Consider the following 26,805-nt stretch of genomic DNA (forward strand, 5'->3'; position numbering starts at 1 on the left):
CAGATATTCGTAGTGGCCGCTGGGAGTATTGAATGCTATCTTCCATTCATCACCCTCTTTAATCCAAATGAGGTGGTATGGGTTGCGTAGGTCAAGTTTTGTGAAAATGGACGCACCCTGAAGTAACTCAAAAGCTGTGTTCATCAGAGGGAGTGGGTACCGGTTCTTTACAGTTATTTGGTTTAACCCTCTATAATCAATGCATGGCCTTAAGCCCCCATCCTTATTTTTTACAAAGAACAAGCCAGCACCAGCAGGCGAGGAGGAGGGACGAATGAGACCGGACTTAAGAGAGTTATCAATGTACTCCTGCATAGATTGTCGGGATCAGACAGAGAATAGAGATGACCCCTGGGGGGAATAGTACCGGGAAGGAGTTTGATACTACAGTCAAATGGACTGTTGGGAGGCAATGAACATGGTTTAACTTTATTGAAGACCTCCTTCAGTTCCAAGTATTCAGAGGGTACTTTGGACCAATCTGGATAAACCTCCTCTACAGCCATGACAGAAGCTTCACGATGCTTCATGGGACCGAGACAGGATTCAGGGCAACCAGCTCCCCAGGTCAAAATACTGCCAGAAGACCAGTCGATATTAGGATTGTGTTTTCTCAACCAGGGGAGACCGAAAATGACAGAGGGAGCAGGAAGTGAAATAACATGGAAACACATGTCCTCGAAGTGATTTTCTATCTGGATAGTCACAGGTTCAGTGATACGGGAACTACGATTAATCAAATGGTTATCAATGGCATGCACACTCAGGGGTTCAGTTAAGGACTGAAAATTGATTTTCAGTGTAGAATCCAGACTGTGATCTATGAAGTTGCAGTCAGAACCAGAATCAATTAAAGCGGTTACTTCGACGGGTCCTGATTAAACATGAAAGACAGCAGCAGTACACTCACCTGACTCTGAGGAGGTTATTTTGTTACGGCTCAAACATATCCTCCCCACTGATGTTGAGCCCTCTCTTTTACCGGACAGTGCGCCACTGGATACTGTGGTGCTCCACAGTAGAAACACAAATTCATCCGGGATCTGCGCTCTCGCTCCTCCGGTGTGATCCTTGTATGGCCCAGCTGCATGGGTTCAGACGACCCCAGATCCTCTCTTCCTCTGACGGCTGAGTTCGTGTCTGTAGTGAAGACAGGCTGAGGAACGTGAGATGCAGGTGGCCGTCTCATACCTCTCTCTCTGCGTCTCTCCCTCATCCAGCGGTCGATGCGGGCAGCCAGCTCCATTAGGGCATTGAGGGACATAGGTAGGTCTCGAGCTGCCAGCTCATCCTTAATGGAGTCATTGAGTCCTTGATAAAACACATCGTACAGCGAACTCTCGTTCCACTCACAATCAGCAGAGAGCGTATGAAAGTCTATAGCATAATCATTGACTGATCTGTTGCCCTGAAGCAGACGAGGCAACTGACGACCAGCCTCATGGGATGGAGTGAGTGGATTAAACACCCGTCTGAGGGCAGCAGCAAATCAAGGGAAGGAGGAACAGACGTCAGACTGTCGTTCCCATTCAGCAGTACCCCATTGTCCAGCTCTCCCAGAGAGCAGCGACACAGCAAAAACCACCTTGGAAAGCTCAGAACTAAACATGGATGGTTGTAAAGCAAAAAAAATCTCACACTGGGCAATAAATGTCCGACAGTGTCCAGGATCACCTGAAAAACGTTGGGGAGGAGGCATGCGGGTTCTGGTGCGCCCTCCTGGGCTAGCCTGTTAGCTCCAGAAGGCCTGACAGCTTCTGATGAGATATCATTAAGACGTTGAAGTATGTCATTCATACCTGCAGATAGCCCCACAAACTGGTTCTCATAACCGGATAAGACCTCCTCTATGCCTGCTCTCCAATCCTGGGTGCCCTTGGGGTCCATTGTGGCCAGTTCAATCTGTTACAAGTTACTGAGGACCCAAGTTAAGGCATGCACAGAGTGTAAATAAAGTTTATTCCAAGAGTTTCATAAAGCCAAAAAAAGGTCCAAAATCCAAAGGAAGGATGCTGCTAGGTCCTGTAGAGCTTGAGAAGCAGCATGACGTCACAGCCGAAGGGGGAAATTCCGTGAGGGGCGAAGACAGCAAGGTCCGTGCAGACAGCAGGCTCCGAGAGAGGAGAGAAGCAGACTGCCTTTGAAGAGCGTCGGGAGTTGGGAGGGGCGGCTCCTTACATGGAAGTTGCGGTAGGCTCAGTGTGAGCGTCGAGGGGACCAGATTCACAGTACGCGGTGCCAAAGGGGAGCGAAACGTAATCCTTGAGCTGTAACCTGAGTTTCAACAGGGAGAAAAATCTTGAACTGGCAAGGAATGAGCAGACACACCCACCTCATATACCCCGCGCCACAGCTGGAGCCATTCAGTAATCAGGGAGCAGGTGAGCTTACTGTGTTCTGGTCAGGGAGGTTCCTACGAGCATTTCTGTTATGTGCTGCCTCTTTCTCCCATATACTTTCACTGTACTGTTCAGTTTCCAACCTTGGTGGGTTTTCTCTGCTGTAGTGACCCTGCCACTGAGTGCACACTTTTGCAGGTTCAGTTTTGAACAGCCTGATTATCCCCCTAGCTTCATTGTCTCTTGTTTATCTCATAAGGTGGCTGTTCAAGGCCAGCCTTTTTTTCAGTTTCAACTGTTTACGGCATTGACGTCTGTCTGTCCGTCTGTCCATCCGTCCATGTGTTCTGTTCAGGGAGGTTCCTATGAGCATTGCTGTCATGTGCTGTCCGTCCATCCGTCCCTCATCTATCTCGCTATCTAAAACACGTGTCAAACTCAGGCCCGCGGACTAAATTTGGCCCGCAGAGTAATTATAATTGGCCCGCGAGATCATATCAAATGTGCATTAGAGCTGGCCCACGGTATTTTCTGTATACTACCATAATACTACAAATCCCATAATGCTTTGCTAGTATGTTGGAGCACAGTTGAAAGCGGCAAACACTCCTTTTTTTCTGTTGACAGTCACTAACAGACATGCTCCAGTGACATCGGACAAATTAATTTCACCCTCCACAAAAATGGCCACACGAAAGATGGACAACAGGAGCTTTTAAGACAGGTGGGAGACAGATTATCTGTTCACGAATATGAAGGAGAGACTACTTTGTCTTATGTGCGGAGCTAACCTTGCTGTAATGAAAGAATATAACATAAGAAGACACTATATTGAGTTTGGCCTGTGACTTTACTTCACTTCTTAATTATAAATCTACTGTGAATCTTTAGGAAATGATTATGTGAGCTTTGTAAAAAAAGATAATGTTCATTTTTTTTCAAATACTGTTATTTAACATCAATTGATATTATTATTTACAAAACAAAATAAAAAGAAATTAGGACAAATTAGTAAACATAGTTTGACCTTTCTGGGTGTGGAGTGCTCCTGCCCTTGGTGGAGGACTTTTAATATCTTGGGGTCTTGCGGTTGCTACACTGGCCTGTTGTGAAGAGAGAGCTGAGTCAGAAAGCAAAGCTCTCAAAGCTCTGAAATGAACTTCCTCCATCGGGTTGCTTGTCCCTTCCTTGGAGATAGGATGAGAAGTTGGGTCACCCGCGGAGAGCTCGGAGTAGAACCGCTTGTCCTCCACATCGAAAGGAGCCAGTTGAGGTGGCTCGGGCATCTAGTCCGGATGCCTCCTAGATGCCTCCCTGGGGAGGTGTTCCGGGCATGTCCCTCTGGCCCTGGGGATGACTCAGGACACGCTGGAGAGACTACGTCTCTTGACTGGCCTGAGAACACCTCTGAGTCCCCCCAGAGGAGCTGGAGGAAGGGGCACAGGAGAGGGAATTCTGGGCATCTCTGCTTAGACTGCTGACCCCGCAACTTGGTCCCAGATGGATGGATGGATGGAATAAGTAAAACAATTTACGTAGAGGACCAAAAGAAGTGTGATATGGCCATGCACAGACAAGAAGATTAAAAAAGAAAGAAATTGTATACAATGATGGTAATCAAACCGAGTGTTCAATATTTAGGATAATTGTATAAAACTGCTTCAAGTGGTTCTTGGAGTCTTCATTGAGTCATACCTGCTCCAAAGTTACCTTTGGTTGCCAATTCTTTTCATTTTTGATAAGTTATATGTTAATGTCTTTCTAATTTTAGGATCTCATTATCTTTGCTGTTCTATCATTTTTTTAAACAAACCTTTCCTCTCTTTAACCAAAGTTTCCAAATGACGACACACCTCTTTGTCTAGTCTCTGTTCTGTTTAGGTCTGCCACATGAGTCTAGGTCTGCCACATGAGACTATAGTCAGTAAAGTGCAGTTTCAAATACAAGTGTGTCTTTTAGAAATGAAAATTTAAAAACAGAATTTTGGGGCTGAACATGCAATGAATAAAAAGAAGCATGAAATTGTCATTGACATACACACTTCTAAATTAATAGCAATATTCCTGATTGTTCTAATATTATTTAGGGTAATCCTGAATGAGCTATGGGCAAATGTTCACCTTTCTTTTGTAATTGTATTTATCTCAGCAAAAATTAAAACAATGAAACAAATGTCTGCAAAAACACAATAATTTAAATCAATAGCCAAGAAAATAATAGTCGTTTCAAAAAAGTATGCAACAAACAACAGTAAAACAATTGTAGGGCAACACTGAACTCTTATCTAGTTCAGTCCTTAACCTGGTATTTGTGGCTTTCTTCTTAAATTAAGTTGCAGATTTATGTCAACCAGTGACGTGTTGCAGCTGTACTCCTTAAGCATGAGCTTTACATCATAGCCAAAAATGGCTTGCCTCTTTCATGTGAAAACAGAGACATTGTGCTTCTTGTAATGGGGAACATGAAATAAAGTACATTAAAGTGTTATAGGAGAATTGTGTTAACGAAAGTATCATCATCAAGACCCACTTGTTTGTAGTCAATGTAGCAACATTAGTCCAATTTGTGGTGTGCAGTGTTCTGTAAAATTACGTAGCATTTGCATTTAAAAAGCATTTCAAGAAAGAAAAAAAAGAGCAACAGCAAGACTTATTTTTATTTATTTATTTTTTTGCAGGCATAACGACACGTACACTAAGCCAGAACTACATTCACTTCTTCACCCTGTTCCCACCTGCTGCGCTGAAATTCAGCAGTGTCTCACTGAATATTCATTAAGCACTTAATCTACTGCTTTATTACACAGTTAGTCTTCAGACACTCATGTTATTTGTCAAATCAAACTAGGTTTACTTATTTATTTTTTAAAGCAGTTCCCTCATGATGCAAGTCAATTGATTTAAAAATGGAAATCCTCAATAATTTGTAATGCTGTGTACCTTTGCTCACATTATGCATCTTTTTTTTTTAAAGAAAATAAAGGTGCTGACAGTACTAACTGTCTGATCTAGTAAAGACAACATAAATATGGGGATGTTGACTGATTGATGATACAAAGGCCCATTAGTAATTTTTTGACCCTGTTTTAAAACACATTTTAAAAGGATGGTATGAGAAAAAGATATATAAACAGTGGGTTTAAATGAAAAAAAAAATTAAAAAGAAAAATAGTTAATTTAACCACTGTTGATTTATTTCTAATTTATTTTTTAAGAAAACTAAAAATGACTGTGAACATAGAGAACACAGTTAAACTTACCTCTTAAAGTGTTTGCAAAAATAAAATGTTTACAATCTCTACTAAATTTGCAAGGGTATATTTTGTTTAAAAAACTGGACTTATTAATTGAGCATTTTTCAAATGAAAGTAAAATCACTGCAAAAAGATGTACTCTGTCATATTACACACACCTAATAAACTGAAAAGAAAGTCTATTCTCAAATAAAGTAAAACATTTGCACAACAGTAGCAGGGACAGGCTTCGGCAATACCGTGACCCTAAAAAGGATATAGCAGATGGACGAAATTAACAGCTTTCTAAAATGATAAATACAACTTTTAATCATACAGATGGTATGTGTGGTTTTGATACAAAACAGAAAAATATAAATATTTAACAGATATCAGATGATGTCAAAGCCATCCAGACTGAGCCTTTTTGACTGGTTTGAAAGAGTAAAATCAAAGTCCCACATCAACACCAGCCGGCCAAAATTTCAGACACACAGTAATGTGTTTATATAGGCATTCATAGACAAAGCCACTAAGTATTCTGTTACTTCAATTTTCCCATATTAATTTAAGTTACAGTACGTGACGAAATTTAATGGGTTTATAACTAGCTGTTCATGTTCTGAAAAAACAAAACATGTTCTTCATTTAAACTCTTAAAAACCCAGCAAAACAGGGACCGGCATTCTTCAAGGGTGAACCCAAATGCTCTGCACTGTAAGAAAAATGTCAGGCTGTCTAGAATGCCAAGTTCTATAGTGTTGGAAGGTTTATGTGCCACAAACTAGTGCGTCACTGGGAATTTACTTAACAGCTAGAGAGATGTCTGCAAGGTTCAATTCAGATTACTACTGTGTGAATTGGAAAATGTTTAATCCTAAATTGTTTGATAATACAAGGACAAAGATGCATTTTTTAATTGACAAAATAGCAACTTAATAACATTATTGATTTTAATTTTTTGATTATTATTACATTTCAATGTAATATTACTTTTTTTTATTTTTTACTTGTACTGTCCAACAGCTAAGCAAACAGATAAGAGCTAAAGGCCTCATGTGTTGGACATAATTTACTTTAAGTACAGGGGTTATGAGTCTTCTGACAAACCAGGTGTCTAATTGAATAAACCCCTTTTGTAATCTATACTAAACTTTATTCATGAAACATTTCATTCAGCCACACATACAGCCACACAGCCACACATGCTATATGTGCAAAGGTGAGATAGCACATATGGTCAAGTGAGTGTTTCTGTTCTTCTGAGGTGGATGATAGAATGTAAAAGGAAGAAGGGAGAGTGCTCAGTCATCCCCACACCAAGACCCCCGCCGTAGCAGCAGCGGCAGCCAGGACCCCCCAAAACGCGCAGATAAAAAAATTACTTTTGTCACTCTGAAGTTTTTTTACACTGATCATTGAATTATCCCTGCTCAATACTTCTTTTGTAAATAAAACAACAGCTAAAACAAACAAACAGAATTAAATCTACAAAAAGCTTCTCGCAAAGCAGTGACAAATATGGGAAGTGGGGAATCTTGGTGTGAAAACCATGAGTGTGAGGGCTGGGAACAGAAGTGAGCTCCACATAGCTGAGAATTAAAACACAAACAGAACATGGTGTACAATACCTGGTTTTTATGGGCAGGGGGACAGACTATGGGTATACTGCCCAGTGAGGAAACAAGGACTCGCTCCCAAGCACATGCGCCACATGCAAGGACCTAGAGAGATCTTGGAACAGATCTCCGAAGTTATGTATTGAGTGTGGCTGCCGGGTCAGGGTCGAAGGGTTGTGCCTCATGAGGATAGGCTGTCTTCTTACCACCCCTTAGCACCTACTGCACAGGCAGACGAGGACAGTTCTGCAACCACTGTGGGTGTGGAGCAGGACGATGGTGGACAATGTGTTGTTGACTCAACAGCAAGACCGACCCAGAAACGGAGGCAGCCAGTTTGGCTTAGGGACTATGTTCCAAGATCTCTCCAGGTCCTTGCCAGTGGCGCATTAGCTTGGGTTAGAGTTCTCGTTTCCTCACTGGGCAGTACATACATACTCTATCCCCTGCCTCATGGACTCAGGTATTATACAACCCCCTCTGCTTGTCTTTGTAGGTTCTCAGCTATGTGAAGGTCACTTCTGTTGCCAGCCCTCTAACTCATGGTTGTTTACACCAAGATTCCCAACTTCCAATGAGTCTTAGGGGCTGAAGGCGAGGCCAACCCCCAGGTTGCCGCAATATGTTCAATTTATGCCATAGTTGTTACTTTGGCATGCAATAAATTATAACATCCTAATAAAAAAATATATGTTCCATAAATGCTTGTATGTACAAAAGTCAAAGGAGATAGTTCTTTTTTTCTCTCTCCTTTATCCATCTTCACTTTATGCTCTTCATGTAAAGTATTCATACCAGCTTGAGTGTCAGCATTCCAACATGTGTCTCTTACTCTAAGGTAGCTAAATTGTATACAGTGAATCATTATTTACGTTTGTTTTTATTACCAACTTTGATATTAAATTTTATAACATAACTATTTCTGCTGATGTATACACATTTTTATGTAGGATTTTTGTTTACTTTGACAAAAGCATTAAACTGATTTTATCTTTTTAGTTTCAGTGAATATTTCAGAACAAGGTTAAAAAATGTGTTTTTGAGAACTCCAGGGAATGACAATGTGAACATCACTAATGAATTTCTCCAAGTTGAAAATCAACCTTTTCCAATCTTTTGGTTGGGAATAACATACCATCTGTCAAAACCTATTTGAATGACTGATGAATGAGAATGTGTAAGGAGAGGAAGAGAAAAGGAATAGCTTAAACGTCTTTCAGCTTTGACAGCAACATTTTCCCCTAGAGAGCGTCTTGTGTGTTAACACCGACATCTCACTGAAGCTTGAAATTCAATTCAAGTTAAAATCCAGCCAGGAAGTAGGTTGAACAAAATGGTTGTTTATCAATCAGCTTTGTCAGGAGCTTCCCTGTCCGTATGCGTGAATGACACATTAAAACCAAATGTTAAACACACAGGAACGTGTTTTTCCAAGTTGTGGGCAGTGTTTGTTTTGCGGCTATTGATTTCAATCCTGCCAGTGATTGTGAACTTGATGAGGGTGGTAAAGAAAATGGATGGAGGGATGGATACCCTGTTGGGACTTTATGGAGATGCAGTGGTTAGAAGAATTGATCCTAGTTCATGTAAAGTTTGAGTTGAGGTTTTTTCTTTTTTTTTTTTTTTGGAAAGTTTGTCTATGTATACATATGGATATATGAATAAACAAAAACACATAAAAAACCCAACACATACACATCCCACCAGTACAATTAAAATAAATCAAATTAATTGTTTAGATTTATAAAATCAAATAAAAACATGTGGACAAGTAAAAACTATGTAAAAGCTCTACTAAAAAGATGTGTTTTAAGTGTTTTATTAAAAACGTCCACAGTGGATGAAGCTCAGACGCCCTCAGGCAGGCTGTTCCACAGGCGAGGCCCACGGTGCTGAAATGAGGCCTCATCGTGGGTTTTATTTCTGACCTTTGGGACCAGCAGACCTGCACCTGTGGACCTGAGGGCTCTGGGAGGATCTCTAAAAGTAAGTCTGATAAAAAATGAGGGTCCAGTTCCATTTAAACTTTTGGAGACTAATAAAATACCCTTAAAATTGATCCTAAACCAGACTGGTGGCCAGTGCAAAGGTTTCAAAATCGGAGTAATGTGCTCCTACTATCTGGTTTGAGTTAAAAGGCATGCAGCCAAGGTTTGAAAAAGCTGTAGCTAATTGTTACTATTTTTTTCTTAATACCTGAAAGAAGAGCATTACAATAATCTATCCTAGATCTTATAAAAGCATGGATTGACATTTCTGCACTGGATTTGGAGAGAAAGGGTCTCACTCGTGCAATATTTCTAAGATGATAAAATGTAGTCTTTGTAACTTGGTTTGTGTATGCTTCAAAGGTAAGATCTGCATCTAAAATCACATTGAGGTTTCTGACTTTACTGCACACATTTGGATTAAAAGTTGATAAGTAGGATTGGGCCCTTTCTCTCTCAGCTTCGGACCAACAATTAAAATCTCTGTTTTGTCTTGATTGAGCTTTAGTAAGTTATCTCCCATCCATGTTTCAATATCTTAAATATGCATCTCAAATCACATTGAGGTTTCTGACTTTACTGCACACGTTTGGATAAAAATCTGAAAAGTAGGATTGGGCCCTTTCTCTCAGCTTCGGACCAACAATTAAAATCTCTGTTTTGTCTTGATTGAGCTTTAGTAAGTTCTCTCCCATCCATGTTTCAATATCTTAAACACAACTTAAAAGGTCATCAATGGGCCCATGTCATCAGGAGACACAGCCACATATAACTGGGTGTCATCAGCATAACTTTGAAAGTTTATCCCATGTTTCCTGATGACATCACCAAGCTGTAGCATGTAAAGGTTAAAACGTGTAATGCCAAGGACTTAACCTTTTGGCTCGCACATGTCAGTCTGTGCCTCCCAATCATTTACACTGACAATAAAATCGAGGTAGGATTCAAACCAGCTGAATAGCGTGCCAGTGATTCCAACCATGTCAAGCAATCTGTTTAAAAGAATGGAGTGGTCAATTGTATCGAAGGCTGCACTCAGTTCCCGCAATACTAAAACAGATGTTTTCTTTTTGTTGGACCTGAGATCATTTATATCCTTGACCAGCGACATCTCTGTGGAGTGATATGGTCTAAAACCAGACTGAAATTTTTTCTAAAACATTATTTTTATTAATAAAATCATTTAGTTAAATAAAAACTAGTTTTTCTATAATCTTACTTAATAATGGCAGGTTTGACACTGGTCGGTAATTGTCTAGATTTAAAGCATCTAAACCACTCTTCTTCAGAGTGGGTCTCACCATAGCAGTTTGGACATGGGAAGATCCCAGTCTGAAGAGAGCTGTTAACAATGTTCAGGAGCTCCTCCTTACAGAATGAACACATTGACTTAAAAAAGTGAGGTGGGGATGGGATCAGAGAACAGGTTTTAGTTTTAAGTTTTGCTTTGTAGCATAAATATAGGGAAAACTCTCTAGTGTGTTCTCAGAAGGCAAACGGAATGCAACAGACTAAACTGTTAGTGGTCATTGCGTGGTATTAAGTCTAATGTTATTTATTTATCTTATCAGTGAAGTGGACTGCAGACTCTTCACATTTTGAACAGCTAAGAATAGAACATGGGCTGGAAGAGATTGGGTTGATTAGTTGGTCAGTGGTGGAAAGAAAGAATCTTTGGTTTAGAATAATTGTCTGCTCTCAATTTTAAATAGTATTCCTGTTTTGCATGTTTAATAGAGTTTTGTATTGTGTTATTTTTTCCTTAAATATTTGTAGAGAAGATTTGTAAGAAATCACACCTTCTATATCTTAACATCTTCCATTGTCCATGTCCTATACACTAAAACACAAACTAAAATATACACTAAAATAGTCGGGTTGATCATCTCCTGCCTTGGGGTTTGCAACCTGGATCATTGGAAATGATTCTGTCATTGCTGATGTCTCTTCAGGTTCAGAGGGGAGAGGAGAAAGTCCCTCTCCCATCGTTTTTGACCACTGTAATTTCTGCCCTGTCTGTGATCTAGTCAACATTCCTTTTTGAGAGGATTCCCCATCATTAGGTGGGGGATCCTTTACTAACTGGGGGTAAAGAGAGTTGTTTACATCTGCTCCGTGTAGAGCAGGTGCTCCTCCTTCCTGCACGTTCTCGTCCTCCTTCCTGCAGGCTCGTGCACGCGCCCCCTCCCTCTGCTCTCTCCTGTTCTCTGAAGCCGCACTGCCCTTTTTTTCCTTTTTTCCGCCTCTCAACCAAAATTCCGTAGACTCAAATCCTGCTTTCTGCATTTTCTTCTGATCTTTTCCTGTCTTTTCTTTAATCGCATCCTGTAATGCAATAATTCTGAGTGTTTAACCTTCCATTAAATCCATAGTTTTTTACCCATTTATCCAAATGCTCGTTTTTTGCAGGATCCAGACTTCCCACATACTTCCAATCCTTACTCTGCAAACTTTCTTTTGGACTTTCATTACTCTGTGCCTTTCTCATTTAAAAAAACAAAAAGAACAAAGCAAAAACAAAACACTTGTTTAGCAGTTCAAAAAACACAATCTGCAAATTCAGCGATTTGCTAAACACAACAACAACAAAACACAGCAACAAGAAACAAACAGCAAATACGGCGATTTGCACGCAATATCACATTAACATTCACAAACTGTTTACTTTACTTATTTATAAATGCCGGCTTTTTAATTACCTTTAATTCCTACATCTGAAAGTTATGGTACTGGGATTTTGTACATCATACTATTCATACATATATGTATTCTTTTCATTATATTATTTAACACGGAATTTCACGGACTCCGCCGTCCAACCAAATGGTACGGGATTTCCAGGACCCCGGCGTCCTTGCCTGATAGTGTCTAGAATTCTCAGGGCTTTACTTCTTTTTAAACACGGAATTTCATGGACTCCGCCGTCCAACCCAATAGTACGTTGTCCGTACTTACGGAATTTCACAGGACTCCGTCGTCCTTTCCGTTGTCTTTCTCCTTCGGTATACCGTCAACCTTTTGGACTCCAGCCAACGGGATGGGCACCAGCTCCAACAAAGGTTTGACTCACCTAGGAGTCAGCTGTGGCCACAGTCTCCTAGGGCCCACCACGCTCGCTGAAATCCTCAGGTATGTTGGTATCCGGCTCGAAGGACCAAATTAATGTTGGGTTAAAACAACCTGCAACATCATAACAATTCAAAAAGGAAAGAAAGACAAAGGTACCTTTACGAGGAGAACAGACAGAGATCTACCCAGTAAACAATCTCTCTCCACACTGGCGCAAATTCTGCTGCCTCCTGTTTTAATAAGTTGATTTGGGTTGTCCCTAAGTTACACATGCGCTGAGCTCTAAGGAGGGGAAACAGATAAAAACACAGCTGCAGCGCTATCAGAAAGCATTTATTACAACATGTCCGTCCTTCCACAGTCTTCTCAAATCATCTCTGGACCTGCAAATCCGTTTCTCACAGATAAACTAACACAGAGCATCCTTCGATTCATTTTAGACACAGCTAACACAGGTTCTCAGGAGAATGCTTAAAATACGCAAAGATAAACATTTTCTCCCAAGGGTGTCACTTCCACCTTCCTGTGAAACAGATTCGGACACACACAGACACTTCTGCAAACATGATTAAATCACCTATAAAAAAAAACCGCCCCTCTCACCCTCCGCGGGTGGTTTCTCCTCCAAGCTCGGGTCCTCTACCAGAGGCCTGGGAGCTTGAGGGTCCTGCGCAGTATCTTACCTGTTCCTACCACTGCGCTTTTCTGGACTGAGAGGTCTGAGGTCTTTCCAGGTATCTGTTGTAGCCACTCCTCCAGCTTGGGGGTTACTGCCCCGAGTGCTCCAATTACCACAGGCACCACTGTCACCTTCACTTTCCAGGCTTTCTCCAGTTCTTCTCTGAGTCCCTGGTATTTCTCCAGTTTCTCATGTTTCTTTTTCCTGATGTTTCCATCGCTTGGCACTGCCACATCCACCACAACGGCTTTCCTCTGTTCTTTATCCACCACTACAATGTCTGGTTGGTTTGCCATTACCATTCTATCAGTCTGGATCTGGAAGTCCCACAGGATCTTTGCCCTCTCATTCTCTACCACCTTCGGAGGTGTTTCCCATTTTGACCTTGGGGTTTCCAGTTCATATTCTGCACACATGTTCCTGTATATTATTCCAGCCACTTGATTGTGGCGCTCCATGTATGCTTTACCTGCCAGCATCTTACATCCTGCAGTTATGTGCTGGATTGTTTCAGGGGCCTCTTTGCACAGCCTACACCTTTGGTCTTGTCTGGTGTGGTAGATCTGAGCCTCTATCGCTCTGGTGCTCAGGGCTTGTTCCTGAGCTGCCAGGATGAGCGCTTCAGTACTGTCCTATAGGCCAGCCCTTTCTAGCCATTGGTAGGACTTCTTGATATCAGCCACTTCAGTTATGGTCCGGTGGTACATCCCATGCAGGGGTTTGTCCTCCCATGAGGATCTGTCCTCCAGCACTGTGTCCTCTGCTCTCCATTGCCTGAGACATTCACTGAGCACACTGTCATTTGGGGCCTTGAGCTTGATGTACTCATGCATCTTGGATGTTTCATCCTGGATAGTGGCTTCTACACTCACTAGTCCTCGGCCTCCTTCCTTGCGGCTAGCATACAGTCTCAGTGTGCTGGATTTGGGATGGAACCCTCCATGCATGGTGAGGAGCTTTCGTGTTTTAACATCCGTGCTCTGTATCTCTTCCTTTGGCCATCTTATTATTCCTGCAGGGTATCTGATAACTGGCAGTGCGTAGCTGTTTATTGCCCGGGTCTTATTTTTGCCATTGAGCTGGCTTCTCAGGACTTGCCTTACTCGTTGGAGGTATTTAGCTGTTGCAGCTTTCCTTGTTGCCTGCTCCAGGTTGCCATTTGCCTGGGGAATTCCAAGGTACTTGTAACTGTCCTCGATGTCTGTTATTGTTCCTTCTGGGAGTGAGACCCCTCCTGTGTGGACTACCTTGCCTCTCTTTGTCACCATCCGGCTGCATTTCTCGAGCCCGAATGACATCCCAATGTCAGTACTGTAGATCCTGGTGGTGTGGATCAGGGAGTCAATGTCACGCTCGCTCTTAGCATATAGCTTGATGTCATCCATGTAGAGGAGGTGACTGATGTTGGCCCCATTTCTGAGTCGGTATCCATAGCCAGTCTTGTTGATTATTTGGCTGAGGGGGTTCAGACCTATGCAGAACAGCAGTGGGGACAGAACATCACCTTGGTATATCCCCGATTTGATGGACACTTGTGCAAGTTGCTTCCCATTGGCTTCAAGGGTGGTTTTCCACAGCTTCATCGAGTTTCCTATGAAGGCTCTTAGAGTCCTGTTGATGTTGTACAGCTCCAAGCATTCAGTGATGCATGTGTGTGGCATTGAGTCATAGGCCTTCTTGTAATCAATCCAGGCTGTGCACAGGTTGGTGTGTCGTGACTTGCAGTCTTGGGCGACTGTTCTGTCGACCAGGAGTTGGTGTTTGGCTCCTCTGGAGTCTCTACCAATGCCCTTCTGTGTGTTACTCATGAATTGATCCATGTGCCTGTTTATCTTGGTTGCAATGATGCCTGACATGAGCTTCCATGTTGTGGACAGACAGGTTATTGGCCGGTAGTTGGATGGGATTGCACCCTTTGAGGGATCCTTCTGGATCAGGATCGTTCGCCCTTCCGTTAGCCATTTGGGGTGAGTCCCATCTCTAAGCAGCTGGTTCATTTGTGCTGCCAGGCGCTCGTGGAGTGCGGTAAGCTTCTTTAGCCAGTAGGCATGTATCATGTCAGGGCCCGGTGCTGTCCAGTTCTTCATACCTGAGAGTCTTTCTTGGATGTGAGCCACTGTGATGGTTACTGGATTCTGTTCAGGGAGGTTGCTATGTTCTTTTCTCAGAGAGACCAGCCACTGGGCATTGCTGTTATGTGCTGTCTCTTTCTCCCATATACTTTTCCAGTACTGTTCAGTTTCCAGCCTTGGTGGGTCTGCTCGGCTGTTTTGACCCTGCCACTGAGCGTACACTTTTGCAGGTTGAGTTGCGAAGAGCCTGTTTATTCGTCTGGCTTCATTGTCTCTTGTGTACCTCTTTAGGCGGCTGCTCAAGGCTAGGAGCCTTTGTTTGGCAGTTTCCAGTGCTTCAGGTATGGACATCTGGCTGTATCTCTTAGGTACTTGCTTTCTCATTGTACCTCTTTAAGCCTCTGTCAGCTTACTCACATCCTTCCGAGTTGCCTTGATTTTGGCCTCTAACCGTTGGCCTCTAACCGTTGCTTCCATGGTGGGTACTGTTTTCTTCCATGGTTGCTCTTATAGCCAAGCATCTCAAGGATCACTGCTGCTGAAGTGTAAACCAGTTCATTGGTTTCTGTGATGGTTGTGGTAGGAATTGCCCTCAATGCTTCATTCACAGTTTCCAGTAGACTTTCAGGCGGTACATCACTTAACCGTTGTAGCTGGTGTCGAGGTTGCCTAGTGTTCATTGTAGACATGATCTTGTCTTTCAGGTCAGTTGCTGCCTCGCTCAGTGTCTTTGTGGTTGTTGGGGCTGTGTACCCAATCTCAGGGTGGGAGTGTGGTATAACCTCCTCTCTGACCTGTTGTTCTGGCTCACCCGTGGCATTGTATTGTATTGCTTCAATCTCAAGTTGTGATAGGAGTTGCCGTTTGTGGATGTTAGAGCACTGGGCTAGTTGTTTGGCAGTTAGCCCTGATTGTGGGTTTCGAAGCATCCATTCATTCCACATTCTCTGCATGTAACCCCTCTGGGTGGGATAACTTGAGTAGTAGCATTCTAACAGAACCTTGTTCTCACATCTAGTCCATTTCCGTCTTGTTCCAGTAGCCCACTTTCCATCAGGGTGCTCTGGTCCCTCAGCACCTGACGCAGACCTTGTTTGGCCGGGCGACGTCTGAGCCGGCATGACATGTGGTTCATTGTCTCTCATGTTGTGAGGTAGGCGGTAGCGTTAAGGGTCTTGCCCAAGGACCCTCACTGGGTGATGATGATTGCCCGTCATTGTTATGTTAATTGCCCCATTTCCATTGTCATGGTAATTGCCATGAGTAATTCCCATTTTTCATTGCCATTAATTGTTCATTCCGCCCTGGGAATCGAACCCGGGTTTCCTGCATGACAGTCCTGCACCTTACCAATCGAGCTACCCAGCCGCTATATATATATATATTTATATATATATATTTATATATATATTTATACATATATATATATAGCTTTATAATTTTTATATATATATATATATATATATATATATATATATATATATATATATATATATATATATATATATATATATATATATATATATATATAGCTAGGTGATGCATAAAATAAGCAAATATGAGATAACTTGTATACATTATTCCAACTAAATGAATTGTTAGTTTTGTTTTGTGCCAATTTTTTTCCGCACCCTGAGAGATTCTTTTAAGTCTCTTGGTTTCCTTTGTTCTCCAAGGAGGAGGTGCTATGGCTTTAACTGTTTTTATTTTTAAAGGAGCGACTGTCCATTATTGATATGAGTTTTTTATTGAAATTTTGGAGAGATAAATCAACAGACAAATTTAGAGTATTTGGTTGGTTGTGTTCCAATTCCCAAGTCTCAAAGTCTTTGGCACATTGTCAGTGAAGATTCCCAGTCATCCGTGTCTTACAACGGGTAATAATGATTAAGACGAGCAGAATTTTGTGATAACATGACTGATAATATTTAAAGCCATAGTATCAAAGACTTTGAGAGGAATATCCTTCAGATAATTTGAAAATCTGGAAAAAAGCATTTAAAAACTGGCAGATTACAGAAATCATCAATAGATTTTAGATACAGAGTTAAGAGTCACCTTGGCCAGTCTTCTAAAATTCCATTCAGTTCAATTCATTGTCATTTATATAGCCCAGTATTAAAACACAGTTGTCTCAACGAGAGCATCATAATGGGCTTTGTAAAATGAAAAAAATTATAAAGCTAAGACCATCATTGAGGTTGCCCAGAATCATCTTCTAAATGAAATGAGACTAATCAATTTTAAAAGTAATTGTGTCAATTAAACACTGAACTTTTTCTGGAATGTTACAAAGCTGCACTTGTTCATGGGAAATGTTGGACTTGGGAAGTGAAAAAAGTGTTTTCTGTTTTTTTTAAGAAATGATGTGAACACCAAACCCAAAACATTCAGAAATTTGTGAAAAAAGCACAACACATCAGTTGAGCTGAACATTTTAGAAGTTCCCACATCAGTGCTGTGGACAGATATGATTACTCAGGAAAATGCCAAAGTTTACCCTACTTGATCTGTTCTGTACATTTCAAGGAAGGAATCTGAATGTTGAGATGCACAGAATACCCACCCACACACAGTGACCACTACGTTGATGCTCTGTGGCCTTGTGGAAGAGTGCATGCTCAATGACTGGAAGATTGTGAGTTCAAACCTAGGTCAAATCATACCAAATTTGCAAAAAAATAAAAAATAAAATTAGACCCAATGCCTCCCTGCTTGATAGTCAGCCTAAAAGGGTTGTATTGAGGGTTAAACCACCAAATGGTTCTCGAGCACGGCTGTGTCTGTACCCCAGCGCATGGTTCAAATGTGGAGAACAAATTTCACACACGTAGGTGCATGACAGCTAATTTGATTTTAGCTTTATGACTGACTCCCTTCACCCACTTGAAGATAATCTAAGATTAATCAGAGTACTAGTGGGCTGCACAATAGTGTTGCAGCTAGCACATTTGCCTCACAGCCAGAAGGCAATGGTTCAAACCTCAGGTGGGACCTTTATGTGTGGAGTTTGCATATTCTCCTTTTGCATATATGTGTTTTCTCTGTTTTCTCAGCCCCGGAATGTACAGGTTACCTGTCCAGGGTATCCCGTATCTTTCGCCAAACAGTAGCTGGGATTGCTTGAGCATCTCCTTGATTCTAAATAGGACCAAGTGGGTTTAGAAAATGCATGAATCGATAATCAGAACATTACAGTACCAGAGAGAAACTATACTTAACAATTCAGAATGACCAAGAAGGAAAGGAGTCACATTAGGATTGTCCTAAAGGACTGTGGACTTTGGTAAAAAACCAAGAAAAAGGAAACTTGCAGGACTGAACCCAAGAAAGAAGGGGATCAACTAGAAATAAAAGTGCTGTCCTTCCTCAAGTGTCATCGTGTAAAATCAGAAGTATCTTAAATAGACAATATTTTATATATATATTATGGAATATATTATGGAATCAATATTTTGTACACTTCAAACAAAGAAAAACAATGCGGAAATCTGGTCCTCCCTAAGGATATGATATGGAGGGAGAAGCAAAACATTGTGGTCTATATGCAGTGCAGTCAGGAGTGTTTGATTTGTGCATGGGGTAACTAAACAACTGCTCCACAAAAGGATGGTAGAAGAGCTATCAGACCAGAACTCAGTATAGTTCACCTCCATCTGAAGGACAGATGAAAAAATAAGCCACACAGGTCAGGTGACAGATGGTTTTAAGAAGAAGTTAAGAACTCAGGTGACGTTCTGAAACATGGACAATCTTGTTTTGACATATTTGCAAACTACATTAGGATCCCATTCACACCTGCCACATAAACAAAACAAGCTAATGATTGCCACCACCTCTGAACCCCACCAAAACCTCAGGACATCAGTCAACCATTTCAATAAGCACTGGGTCTTTGACCATCTAAATATTCAACTTGTTTGCCACACTTCTGAAGTAGGCAGCACATAAACAACCAGAACTGAAAAACGCAGTGAAACATCATCAGACCAACCTTCAAAATTCTGTTTTTCAAAGAACACACCAGTTTGTACAATGTGTCACATAAGACCAAGAAACTTTCACATTAATAAATCCAGAGTTGTCCTGAATCTATTAGGCAGGGTCGTCACCTCACTCAGAGAAATTAATCTTCACAGGTTTATAGTTTACAGTAAACCTTTGCTGCAGAGCAAGGACAACACCTGCTTTGAAAGAAAGAATTTCAGAAACATAAATGACCTCTCTTGTAATGTTAAAAGTCATTTTACATACTGTTGTTAATCTTTCAACATAATGATCAGAGCTTCAGTAACAGTGCTAAATAATGTAGTACAGTGATATTATATCTGGGAATTTAAAACACTGATAATGTAGCCTTTGTCAAATACCAAAAGTCAAATATTCAAAACATTTTCCCACCTTGTGACTGTGATTCCAGCTTAATTTGACTTTCTGGTCATTTTGACCTCAAAAAAATGTTTGTAACTTTTTAGTACAGCTAATATAGAAATATGAATTAACACCACAATGCTGTTTTTCTAATGTTGGGGTCAAGAAAAAGTCATTGAATTTTAACTTGAAAAATATCGTTTAATTTATTTCAAGGTTTTTCAATACAGCGATCTGTCATTTTGACCTGAAGACAACCGGAGGGTTAAGAAGCTGATTTTATGTTTTTAGTGCTCTTAGTGTTATTTTGCTTTCCTATCCCTGTTCTTGTCTAGTTCTAGTCCTGGACTCTGGTCCTTGAGAGAATTGCTGCTACATCTTAAAATGACTGTAGACTGTAAGAATATTGTCAAAATATGAAAGCAAATTTTCAATACTTTGTTTAAATATTTTATATATTTTTTTTATACATGAAAGCAAAATTTAAAGATCAAGATCTTTAAATATCTATATGATTTAGATCAGAGCAAGCTTTGTGGAAATATGAAGGCCCTGCTATGGAGCAACAACAACAAAAACAACAATCTGATTGGGTTGCTGACACCCTGAAACTTTTTAAGGATCATTTTCCCTGACTGCTGTCATAGTGTTTAGAAGTGCTTTTGTTACATTACCAAGTGGGATCTGTAGACAAAGGACCAAGAGGTTAAATGCTTCTCTAAGCTTTTTATATTATCCTATGGGCACAAAAGGTCGAAAGCAAACATTTCAATGTTTGTTTTTTTAATGTTACTAAGCTGCTTTTTTTTCTGCAAGAAATAATGCCAATTTTTTTTTTTTTTTTTTTTTTCTTCTAACTTGTCCTGTCCAACAGCTAGGCAAACAGATGAGAGCTGAGGGCCTCTTGTGTTGGACATATTTTATTTTAACAAGAGGGGTTATTCATCTTCAGACAAACCAAAGGTATGTCTGAATAAACCCCTTTTGTAATTGAGGCCAAAATTTATTAATTTCAATCATGTTTGAGAATCTTTGGTGTTGGACCGGACGGAAAAGGAAAGAGGGGAAGAAGAGAGAGGGACGTTAGAGAGAGGGGGGGGGTAGGAGGGTGATAATAGGAGGGGAAGGGGGATAAGACCATGAAGCAGCATAGAGCAGACAGGTTTACTGGTTGTTTATCGTTACGGTACGGTTCAAATGTAGTACAAAAAGGGCGGGGCCTGTTCACACACACTCAAATATTATCAACACACCTGCTAGCCGCAAAAATGTCCACATGTCAACATGCACACAAAACAGATAGTGTTCACGAACGCATACCTATGCCTTTAAACCAACTAGTGTGAAATCTTTCATTCATTCAATCATGCAAACTATTAGTGCAAAGGTGAGCTAACACCTGTGCTCAGGTGAGTGTTTAATTAATAATGCCAATTTTTAGACTTGTGAAAAGAAAAATCATTTTAGTCTCTAAGAATTATGTCTTACTCCATTTGAGCCAATTAGGTTTTATAATTGTAGTAAATTGACTTAAATGATATTAATACAATAGATAGAGGGATTAGAAAATATGCTGTTAAGATTTACAGAGAGTGCAAAGGTAATAGACTTCAATATATATATATATATATATATATATATATATATATATATATATATATATATATATACACACATATTTATTTATTTATTTATACTTGTCCTGTAAAACAGCGGAGCAAGCAGATCAGAGCTGAAGGCCTCTTGTGTTGGATAGATTTTAATGTTACAGTAGGGGTTTATGTTTTGATTTATTTATCTATTCATTCCACAGACACTGCAGGTATGACTTAAAACAAAGACATGAATTTCATGAAGTGCTTTGGGTAAGAAAATGAAACACATATGGAAGACAAAGTGGAACTTTTGCATCTTCGTTACTGCTGCATTTTCTCTGACTTCAACAAAAATAATCATTTCGTTGTCACACCGTTTTGAGGCCTTTAACAAATACCTTCAAGGTCTACCACAAATAGCATTGTTCAGCATAAAGGTGTGAAATTATTGACTACTTAATCCTTACTTTAGGTGCACAATATGACAAAGGCTGTTTGGTATGTGTGACCTTCTCACACAGTGGAGGATAGTTGAAAATTTATGTCACAGTTGAGAGCTTCTGTTGAAAATCCTGACACACAGATAATCCTGTGGTTTAAACTTGGCAAATATTGATCCTGTGGCCCTCCGAGACAAGCCTCAAGACCTCAAAATGAGGAAAATGGATTTTCTGCAACATCAAAACAGAAGACAAATGAGGAAGAGCAAAAATATGCCATCCTGACCATCAGGCAAACAAATTCTTAACCATTCTTTGAAGTTTCCTAAATGGTCTTCTGACTATTTTAATATTGGAAGGTAAAACAAAGGTGTTTATCGTTCAAATAAAGGTGTTTATCGTTCATTAAATTGACTACCGCCATTGCATTACCACATCAATTACACACAAGAATGCAAAAGTGTTACAATGAAAATCATGGATCAGTGGCATGAACAGGCTTCCATCTTTTCATTTGTGCAATCACATTTCACTTTGTCACCATGAAAAAAAAGTTCTGCTTGGCTTCGTTTAGCAAAACGAACTTGAAAGACAAAGGTTTTATTTATTTTTCAATTGGGAAAAAAATGTCTGATATAAAGGTGACCCACCCCTTCCCCCGAAAAAAGAGAAAAAACACAATTTTTGAAAGTGGACAGGTATGTCTACAAAAGTTAGCTTAATCTTCACAAAACCGCCAGAAGCTCTAATAATACAATTATAAAGTAATGCAATAGTACAGTTTTAGTGGTTCAGTTGGAACAAAATTAAAATCCTCAAACACTTTGCTTTTCCTCACCTCAACAGGAAGCCAGTTCTTCACACAATATGTGTAACCGTGAAGTTTCCAAGAACAAGCTACAATAATAGAAACCCAAGGACGGATTAGAGCAGAGATCACCAACCTTTTCGAGGATGAGGACATTTTTTCCTATTTTCTTTTTTTTCCCAAAAAGCAAAACCACAGTCTAGTATAGTAATGGTAATTACAATAATAAATAGCAGTAGTTAATTTAACACTATGAATTGATTGCTCACACATAAATAGTAATTATATTCCACAATTTTAATCAATGATTTACACAACAGTAATAAGAATAACATGTTTTACTCTCCTATTATCCTTGGGGTCAATTTAACCCCAATTCGGTGTTTTTCATTCACAAAATAATAGTTAACCTTTTTCTTTTTACGTCATGTTTCATGACTTTTCCTAATTTGATGGGGACAACTGATTCAGCATAAAATTATCATGATGATATTTTTTTCAAAGTGCTAAACACAGATTGCATACATTGGTGTTCCTCGGGGGTTTATTTGACCCCAGGCTGTTTTAGCTGTGTAAAATTTGTCTGTCTGTGTGTGTGACCTAACATCACCACACCTGCAGGTGCAGAGTTGATACTTTTGAGTTGATACATAACAGGGGGGTGGGGAAAACAACTATTCCCACGAGAAGTTTGATGTTTCTCATAGTGTGGTGTGAAATCTTGCCAAAATGAGGAAGCCAATGTAAGCTTGTGAGTTGATCACATCCAAGTCTTTCCGACTACACATGCCTCCCCTCTAAAATTATCATCTCAAGTAAAATATTTTCAATTGATGGTAATATATTTTATGCTATATATATATATATATATATATATATATATATATATATATATATATACATAATGTTGAACTGTAACCCTTAAAGGTCACTTTACTTTGCTGAGCTTTGCTCCTGCCGCAGACAATGGAATTTTACCATCGGGGATAAATAAAGTTTCATCTCACCTCTCAAATGAAGAGCTTGGATAATGACTTTGTCTTCAACATTGCTGACTGTGTGTCTGGTGCGACACACTCTTTGCATGAAACATGTCTGCAAGGAGCATGCACTAACTCTGCACGTCTTGTGTACAGTAGTGCAGACTAAAAGCTTGACTCTGGGCATGAAGAACTGTTCCATGTTCTGACTATCTGACTTATGTTCTCATTATGATTTTCTGTTTCACACAAAAACATTAAGAAAAGAAAAGAAAAAAAAACATTCTCTAACGTTGTCACTGCCTGGCCCAAGCCCGGATAACATAAGGGGAGGGGTAAGTGAGACTTCAGAAAAAAGGAGATACAAAAAGGGAAATAAATATGTTCATAAAAGGAAAGGGGGTCACCTTTCCTTTTACCATTGGGGTCAAATTGACCCCAAGGGTCAAATGTGTGAGTAATAATTGAGGATAATATGAAGGTTAAACATGAAACATTGATTTATTAATGTTTATCTGCACAACCATTTGAAAGTTCGGAGGGACACTAGTTGCATTGGTGGTACAGAGTTGAACACTTAATGAATAAAAATGTAACATTTTGTGCAACATTTTCCGCCTATTACTGTTAGTTTTATCAATAGTTTGTGTGATTTTTCTGCTCATTTACTAAGTAGGTGGAAGGCACAATTGAGACCTAGTTGGCTTTCTTGTTCTTTATTAAATAAATGTGCAGCTCTAAACAAAGCTTCGGTTGTTTTCTAGAATTTTTTTCAGAAGCTTTGTGAAAAAAGTCTGCAATGCAATGAGACATTGCATCTTGGAAATTATTTTTTTAACAAAGTAAGAGAATCAGGGGATCTAAGAATCTACTATGTTAAATTATTTCACAGTGTCCCTTGCTGCTGTAAAGCCCATCGCACTGGATACTGGATAAAGAGGAGAAGCAGTTAAATAAGCCTGATCTCTCATTATCAACGTCCTCTGTGATGAGGTTGAGAAAAGCTTTTGACGGAAACTCCTCCTATACGCAGCGGGAGCTTCAGGTAAACACACTTTTGGACAACGTCAAGCAGCAACTTTGATGCATGTTAAAAACAAAGATAGTGCATATAAATTTGACTTACTAACTGCGTTTGGTGTGAAGATACAGTTCATTTAAATGATGCACGGGCGAAGTGTGTGCGAGGCACAGGGAGGACTGGGATCCATGGTAATTGTGTGTGCGGAACCGGATGCATCCCTAATTTGTTCCAAACATGAAGGAAACTTTTTAGAAAATAATATTGAATTCCATTGTGATCTGTGATATTTTTAGAACATGCCTTGCGAGCACTTAAAGTGATCCTCATGGGCGACCATGCGACCGCGGGGACTGTGTTGGTGACCCCTGGAGTAGAGTCATTTCAAAGAATAAGAGATAAATTACTGTATAAAATTGAGTCATGTTTCTACTCTGCTTGATTATGTAAGGGTTAATAGCCAATAAAGTGTGGATTATCAGAAACTATGGTCCAGGTGAATTCTCGATTCTGATCAGCTGCTGCGAATGCATTAAGTAAGGGTTAATGGCCGACGAAGTGGGCATTATCACTTTTTAACGCACACCGTGGATGCCTGAACCGCACATTTTTAACAATTTTTGCTTGCTTTACAAGGGCGTTAAAAAGGGATAATGCATACTTCGAAGGCCATTAACCTGCTAATACCATGGTAACTTACAAAAGAAATAAATATTAACCAGTTTTTAGCCCTTAACTCTTGTTTTTTTTCCAATTTGGATAACTTTTTCACGAAAAGCGGACTATTTGTAACGTGGTGCAGCACAATGTCACGATAACAAGGCGCCGCACCACCACTGCAGTCCAGATTCGGCGATATAAAGTGATATATTTATGCTGATCCTCCCGATGGGTTAAATAAAGCATCAGTTCAAAGAGAAAGTTTCCCTCTTACCGCTTGTTTTTGTCCAGAGGAGGAAGCTAATGGTTGTTTTAAAGAACCCGGAACTGTGATACAAAACATTTAAGCTAGGTGACCGGAACTTCTTTTTGGGGCGTGCGGTTATGACCGTGCGTTATCACTTTTAAGGCACACCCAGCAGCCAATCAGAATTGAGTATTTACCTGGACCATGGTATAAAAAATAATAACACAGAGTGTTGTTACAAATATTGATTAAATTATAATTATAATTAATTTGATCCTATGGGGAAAAAAATTATCCTTTTTTATCTGGTTTCTATCAGAGTAACTCACAAGAAAAACCCAAAACATGTACTTATTCACCTGAGTGACTAGTAGTAACCACATTATTTAGCTCACTTTAATACACATAGCAATGCAAGTTACCCTTAAAAATGGACTGCATTTCCTATAGAGACATTCAGCGAATTACGACTGTTTGTGGCTTTCTGAGATGAGATCTTAGATCTTAGGAGGCACCCCCTGGAAAATAAACCATATATTGAAGAGTTTGCTGAAGAAGCACTTGACTTTTATTGCAAATCACAGCAAGCCCCTCGAGCAGTCCCTGCACGACTTTTTTAGAGACTTTATAGACAGACTAACTTTCTTGTGTTTTGCTGTTGCTTTTATAGGCAGAAGTTTATTTATTTATTTATTTTATTATCATTATTATTGTTGTTATTTTTAATTAACTCAGACAGTAAATCAACATTTAAGGTCAATAATAATGTTTAAAATTTTAAACCTAAAATTGAAAATGAGAATTGAGAAGTGATATATAGAAAAAACACAGCATATACTAATACCGTGAATGGATATGAAGACAAAGTTTCCACAAACACCACAAGTGGAGATGGACACAATACTTTTTTTGTAAAAAAATATAAAATAAACAGAACAAAAGCCATCTTTAGGTGGTTGAAAAAAGTCTTGAAGCTTAATTACCAGGAAAACATCAAACCTTGTGTAAGCTCTTTTTCAGTGACACTTCTGCCTAAAAGTCAACTGCTCTACAAATGGACATTGCCAACTTTTATTTAGCAAATGTTTGATGGTGTGTGTTGTTTGAAAAGCTTGATCATTAATTGTTAATAAAATACATAATGTTAGTTTCAGCAATGAAACTATTCATCTTGTCATTGCAAGTTTTATTCTTTTTTTAAACGCTTTTATGACCCAGTGTTAGGGTCGAGCTGACTTGATTTAAAACTGCAAACTACTGGATTAAGCTTTTTATGGAACAATAAACCTGCAATAATTAGTCTAAAAACTTTAAAATCTGCAAAAAGCTGTGGAGGTTTAGAATTACCTAACTTCTACAAGTACTTTCTTGCAAATAGAATACAATAAATCTTAAAATGGTTAAAAAATAATCCAGAAACCCACTCATGGCTGGACTTAGAACAGGCGTTATGTGGAAAGATCCACCTGTCAGATCTACCATTTATCAGCCAAACATATGCACAGATGAAAGCTTCTGGTCAGAAATTTCGATAAAGAAGGAGGATTAGAATCTATCATTTTCACAACTTTTTTATTGCTGAAAAACAATTTTAATAAACTGGAAAACAAGAAAAATATTAATGTAAGTCAATACAGAAGTCAAACAGCAGATTCCTGTCTAAAAGCTTTAGACCAGGTTGTCG

General features: G+C 39.7%; 1 long non-coding RNA gene across 5 annotated transcripts in view; it reads left to right on the forward strand.

The window, feature by feature from the left end:
- The first annotated feature begins 2,084 nt into the window (after positions 1-2,084).
- LOC110017367 overlaps positions 2,085-26,805 on the forward strand; it is a 33,847-nt gene continuing 9,126 nt past the window's right edge. Inside the window, exons 1-3 of one of the 5 annotated variants that reach the window (XR_002292736.2) lie at positions 2,085-2,381; positions 2,967-3,063; positions 24,086-24,238. This is a non-coding gene — a long non-coding RNA (uncharacterized LOC110017367). The remainder of the gene's footprint in view (positions 2,382-2,966; positions 3,064-24,085; positions 24,239-26,805) is intronic. The other 4 variants (XR_002292738.2, XR_002292737.2, XR_002292739.2 and 1 more) reach the window with 4 other exon arrangements.

The sequence above is a fragment of the Oryzias latipes genome, chromosome 3, assembly GCF_002234675.1.
Source record: "Oryzias latipes chromosome 3, ASM223467v1".
Taxonomy (NCBI): Eukaryota; Metazoa; Chordata; class Actinopteri; order Beloniformes; family Adrianichthyidae; genus Oryzias; species Oryzias latipes.